Below are 6,339 nucleotides of genomic sequence, written 5' to 3'. Positions count from 1 at the left end.
GGTGAAACCATGAGCATGTCTCAGCTGTATGGAGACTGCTCCCTGATTACCATGAATGGCAGGAAGAACCATCAGTCACCATACACTTAGTGCCACTTAGCCCCTCCGTTCCACAGACTAGCACAGATAATGAAGTGGAGGAGGTGGAGGGTCAGGAAAAAACCCATGTGGATGATGCATCATCAACTGCTACCGAGACCCAAGAACATGCTGGACCTGGTAAGTCTCTTGTAATGTGCCTCTTACCACTGCCAGGGAATGCCCAGGTTCATGCTGGTTGGGTTTGGGGGAGGGGGAGGGGGAGGGGGAGAAATTCATGTGTTGCTGTAGGTGGGTCACCATGTTCTTTCGGTGCATGATGGGTTCAATAGCTTGTAATGTAACACACATGCCAAACTAATTATTTGCTTTAATTAATTTTTTGCAGCCAGCATGGGTAGTGGCAGCCATGGACCTATTTCCAAAGTGACTACTTGTAAGTTTTGGGCAGAATGAGTAGTGCCCCACTGTTCTGGGGTCTGTTCCTGTGCCTGCCAGCATTTTGTGCACTGTATGGTGGGGTGGGGGTGTGTACTTTCCTCCTTTTGGGTGGAAGGCAACCATTGCTTTTTTCTTTGTTTATCAGCCACTGTGACCCATGGCCACTGGAAACGGTGCCCTGCTCACACTACAGCAGAGCACTGCAGAGATTTTCACAGCAAACAGAGTTGGTTCTGTGAAACCTCGCTCGAGGTTCTGGTGGAGTCCCCAGTAGCCAGAGTGGAACTTGAAGATGCCTAGTGGGACGAACTCTGTGAATCGCTGTATAAGGAGGATGCCATTCTTGAGCAAATGCAAGACACCATGCAGAATTTAAAACACGTGGTTGACGAATCCCATGCTTCATGACAGAGGTCACATGATATTTTCAAGGATGCCTTTCAGAGTGTGCAAAACTTTCTAAATAAATGGGTATGATGCCCTAAAGGGAAAAGTTGGACTGCTCATCTTGCCTCTGTGTAAGACAAGTGGAGAATTACATCTGAGCCTGTTCCCCCTAACTCAGTGGGGTCACAGCAGGGCCATATAACTGCCACCAGGGTCAGGATGGTGCCACTGTGTTTCAGGGAGACAGGAGTGGTTCAGGGTCATGGTGGGGTGAAGGAAAAGAAGCACAAGCAACTGTTTATAATACTGTGTTTCAAACAATAAAACCTCGTGGCTTCCAGGCTTCCTTGTGTCTGCCTCCATATCCACCCCTACACTACTTGGTTGCAAAGGTGGATTTCATTCATTGTTTGGGTTCATTTCTCTGTTTGTCTTTCCTGCTATTTGCTGCATGGTGCCAGGGGGAGGGGTTGGCAATTGCTCTTGCACAGGTACACAGGGGGGCTCCAGAGGTAAACAGGGGGGCTGCCTGGGTACGTCACAACACACAAGTGCTGGCCTGGACACCAGCATTTTGCAAAGGCTGGCATGTTATCCCCCAGCAGCCTGCCTTTTTGCAAGCTGTCAGCCACTTCGCAAAGTTGCTCACAGGGGCTCATGCCTTCCCAGGCTCTTTGGCTCACTCTTCAGAGCCCTTCCTTGCATTTTCCCTAGATGGAAACTTTGAAAATGCACTTTTTCAAGATTCTTTTTGCACTCTTTTCCAGCCAGGTGCCAGGCACTGTCTCCTTCATTTTGGAACACCAAAGTAAGGCTGTGGGTGGGGGGAGGGGCGGTGAGGGGTTTAAGACCTGCATTGCTTGCACACAAACCCAGGGACTTCGCAAACTTTTCCACCTTCTTTTTGTGCTATTTTCCAGCCCAGCGCCAGACTGTCTGGTTTTTTTCCATATCAGAAATGAGGCTGCTGGTTGCGGGGATTGCCCCACGCAAGCACTAGAAATTGTGGGAGCAGAGGTTGCAGTGTACATTCACTGTATCAGTGAGGGAGGTTTGAGGTGGGTGAGGGATGACAGCACAGTAGGGGCAAAGAAGGACTCATCCCAGTCACGACACTTGCCCCTATGGGGCACAGAAATGCAAATCCAGGGTTCAACAAGACTGCAGGCTGACCAAGTGGGGTGCAGTGAAGCTTTGAGTGCTTTCTGATGCCTGCACCTGTGAGACATGTGACTCAAAAGGGGACATGCTGATGTGCTACATGCCATCTTTGGTGACACTTTACCTGACACTTGTGTGTGCCCTGAGGGTGGCAGGATCATCCCTAGGGGGTGTGAATACAAGTGAAGGCCCCGGGCACAGTGCTTTGGGGTCCCTGCAGAGAGAGGTGGAGCAGACGGGGTGACTCCTCAGCGCTGCCACCAGCCTCATATCCAGATGCTCACCAACTCCCCTTCCCTACTGCTGCTGCCATGGCACACAGGATCAGCTCTGTGCAGGGGGGGAGCTAATTTGCTCAAGATCCTGCACCAGTGGTGTACCATGGGTCTCTAGGGCCTGAAGGACAAGCCTGAGGTGCCACTGCCCTCACTCCCATGAGCACCCAACCCAGACAAGACCCCTTCTGTGGTGGTTTCGATGGTGGGGGGAACCAGCAGCACAGAGTGGTTGCACCCCCTTTGCACCTGTCAATGGTGCCCCCTTTGTGTCCATGCCGAAGCGGCCATGCCACCCTCCACTGTCAGTATGCCACTGCCCTGCACCCTGATAGGGTCGTCTCCAGTTGGAGGGGTGCATTGTTTAGTTCAAATTTATTGGCTGGTGGAATTTTATGGGCGTGAAGGAAGGTATGTAAGATGCACAAGAGGCACCAATACAAATTCTGATGTTCTTTCTATCCTCCCTCCCTCCAGTTTTTAGATCCCCTTCCACTGCTAGCCACAGGCTGATCAATCCCTGTTGGTGTGACAAGAGGCAGAAACAGAAAGGAGAAAGAAAAAATGAAGAGGATGACAACACTTCCTTCAGGATGCTCTCAACAATTGAATTGGTATGCATTATAATTATAATTGACTTTCATTCCACCTGATATAGACTTATAATATAATAACAGGTAATACTAATAATAGGAGGCAACTATTAATTCCAATAGTAATATATTAATAAGAGTTTATAGTAATACAAATGATTTATTAATAGTCAGTAATGATTGTAACTGTTCAATTTCTTATCAAAGCATTTCAAAGCAGGTAGATCTGCCTTATCACACACATCCTGGGCCTCCACCATATATATATATATAGCCAAGGTATGATGCAGACTTATGTTATATAGACTTATAATTACAGTTCAATTCCTTACAATGAGAAAGCAGATACTGAGCGTAAGGCAGTTGATTATGTACCCTCCCTGCCTCTTTCCCTGGGGTGAGTGGAGGGGGTTGAAGAAAATGCCCACCTCCTGGTTCAAGCTCTCCCCTAGGTCCCCCTATTCAGCAGATCCATTTCATATTATTCTAGTCCTCCTCCTGGTTGCTGACCCTGTTTGCTAATCAGTGTATTATGGAATTATAATTAGAGGATTGCTGCTGGCCACAACCACAATGTGGAGTCTTTCTTCTTGGTTGCTGGCCAAGACCTCCAGCAAATTCCCTCCTGGGGTCCGGGTAGTAGGCCCAGGCCTGTGGGCTCTTCACCCCACTTGCTGCCCTCTGCACTTCTCTGTTGCACCCTTGTAACTTTTGAATTGTTGCTGGCGACAAAGCAAGTTGTGCACCTGAGCTATGACCCTATATGACACTTCATATAGTCTTCTTACCCTCCTCCTGGTTACTGGCCATGCCCCAGCAAATTCAGGCTGGGGAACAGTACATGTCTTTTGACTGGGGGAAAGCTTTTTGCTGGGGAAAACCCTTTCTGCCCTTAACATATAGTCTGTGTTATATGTACGGAGTTAGAATCTCAAACCAAAGGTTAATGGTGAAAATGCAGGGGTGGAGGAGCTCCCAACAGACCATACTCACCCGGAGATTGTGGGTCAGTGGAGGGTCCAATGCTATAAAGCAATACTCTTGACCTCATCAAGACAGACTCAGCTGATTGAGAAGAGAGCATTCCAATGTGTACCTTTTGACCAAGTGGACACTGTGAACAACAATAGAGAGACAATCCAGTCAAGGACGCAGACCCCTCTTGGAGCAATCTACTATATAATAGCAAGTTATGGCTGGTACGGCTTAAAGAGGGGAAATGTCCTTGTTCAATAAGGTTAACAGGCGTGCCAACAGATCAAAAGAACCCACATCTATTACAACCTGCTTTCCCCTTTCCTCCCCCAATTAACTCATGAATTTCCTGAATACTACCAGTCAAGGCTAAGTTATATTAGACTTGTATTATTTAAATATAAGAGAAGATAAACAGGCTTAATAAAACTATGAAACAGGCTTAAATGATTTAAATATAAGAAAAGAGAAACAGATAAAAGGCAGCATTTACTCTTCCTCCCTTGTGCAGATACACCTTTAGGGAGAAGACTTTCTACAGGCTTGGAATACTTACAGCAAAGGAGGTGTCTGCATGGTACAGTGCAGTTCCACAAAGAGATACTGCCAGGCAGAAACCTTGAATGTGGGGGCCTCAGCCTCACAGCTGCTCATCCCAACCCACCACCCTACAGCTGGTCACTCAGGCTGGTCAAGCATGTCCTGAAGTCTCCAGAAGGGCCTAGTCCTCCACCAGCAAAGCTGATGAGGATCAGCTGAACCTCCTGTTCCCCCATATAAACCCCTGACCCAGAACAGGAAGTGTCTGGAGAATGTGGCTCAGGCTGATCCCAGAGTTTCTTGCTGTTCTCCTCTGACTTGTGCTCTGACTCTGCTCTCTTTTTGGTCACTTGGCTTCTCAACCTGGCTTGTTCTCTGACTCCACTCTCTGCATGGTCCCCTGGCCTCCTGAGTCATTTTGTTCCTAGACCCTGCTCTCTGTTCAAGCTCCTGCCCTCCTGACTTGGCTTATTCTCTGACTCCACTCTGCCTGATTCCCCTGGCTTCCAAATGTCACTCTCTGTGGCTAGGGACAGACACATAAACCAGTTTAAGTGATCAGAAACTGGTTTTAACCTGTAACAGAACAGATGTTCAGTGCATGTAAACCAGTTTGAAAATGGCTGAAACTGTTTTGAGATAAACCTGTTTGAATGTAGTATCATACTTAACTAATTTGGGTCAAATAGGTTTATGCAATGTATGTCCCAGACCCCATTGCTGGTTTAAGTTAAACCAGACTCCCTCAGCATCCCAGCATGCTTTTTGGTCTGGGCAGGGCTCTCTGCTCCACAGCAGGGCTGGAGCTTGGCAGAAACTGTAGGCATCTGCCTGGCTCCTCCCTGTTGCCCCCCCTTCCCCCTCCCTGCTAAACAGGGATTGCCTCATTCCCTCTGCCTTACACAGACACCTCTCAGCACTAGCTAGCAGACCACATGCTGGCTACAGTCCATGCTGCAGCAGATGGGACAAAGGCAGAATCAACAGGTTGCTGGTAATGTCCGTCTGCTGTTTTCTTAATGGGGTGATAAACACTGAGGGTGATAAACACTGTGTTATCAATTCCCTGCTGGGCTGGTCAGAAGGTGGCGGGGGAATCCCTCCCTAATCAGAGTGTCCTGCCAGGGCCTGGCCAGCCCCCACCCTCCCCTTCAGCTCAGCCCTGAGGAAGGGAAAGGAGGGCTGCTTTAGCACCCCCTGGCTTCTAGCCTGAGCCACTGCAGTCATGTGCCTGCATTTCTGGGATGTCTGGGCAGTTACAAACTGATTCAGTCTAGCCAGGTTAGATTAATCTGCAAAGATTAAATCAATTCAGGCTCAGGCTTTTTGAACGTCTGTCTCTAGCTCATGTGTCAGTTTTCCCATCCGCAAGATGTGGACAATTATATTGACCACTTTTGTTAGTCATATGAATGGGCTACATATCAGTTTTTTAGCAGGGCACAGATTCCTGCTTGCTCCGTGAAGCTGACTGTTTCAATTGTGTTTGCTTTAAAGCCTTTGTCCTGCTTCCTGGAAAGGCTGTCTAATCTTTTCTTGTTTAACCAAAGGCTACCTCCTAAATAGCTAGCAGGGAGGATTTAACTCATTCTACTTGCCCTCCAGGCATAATACAGTTGATCCCAGCCCTCCATTTTGAAAGCTGGTAGATCTAGGATGGCATAATAAGATACTTCACTTCAGAACCCATCAACTTTCTTTAAAAAAAATCAACATCAGGCAATGAAAGCTATGTCCACACAAACCTGTCTGCCACCACCCTTGTGTGGAATTTATGACCCCTGAAATCTGACTCAGTCCATCACTCAGTCTGTTTCAATGACAATGGAAAATGCTGTTTTCTCAGATAGGCTTTTACAGACCTGCCTTTGTAATAGTACCTACAGCTTATACAATCATGTGGAAATTAGTGACTCATTTTGTACAAA

The 6,339-nt window shown here is 47.7% G+C and overlaps 1 long non-coding RNA gene across 1 annotated transcript; it reads left to right on the top strand.

The window, feature by feature from the left end:
* Positions 1 to 2,109: 2,109 nt before the first annotated feature.
* LOC109287223 lies at positions 2,110 to 2,889 on the top strand. The gene is made up of 2 exons (XR_002094775.1): positions 2,110 to 2,140; positions 2,781 to 2,889. It is a non-coding gene; the product is annotated as an uncharacterized LOC109287223 (long non-coding RNA).
* Positions 2,890 to 6,339: the final 3,450 nt, after the last annotated feature.

Source organism: Gavialis gangeticus, unplaced genomic scaffold, assembly GCF_001723915.1.
Source record: "Gavialis gangeticus isolate Ggan-Ray unplaced genomic scaffold, GavGan_comp1, whole genome shotgun sequence".
In the NCBI taxonomy this organism is placed as follows: Eukaryota; Metazoa; Chordata; order Crocodylia; family Gavialidae; genus Gavialis; species Gavialis gangeticus.
The sequence above is the reverse complement of the archived record's forward strand: the minus strand, read 5'-3'. Positions and strand labels throughout refer to the sequence as shown.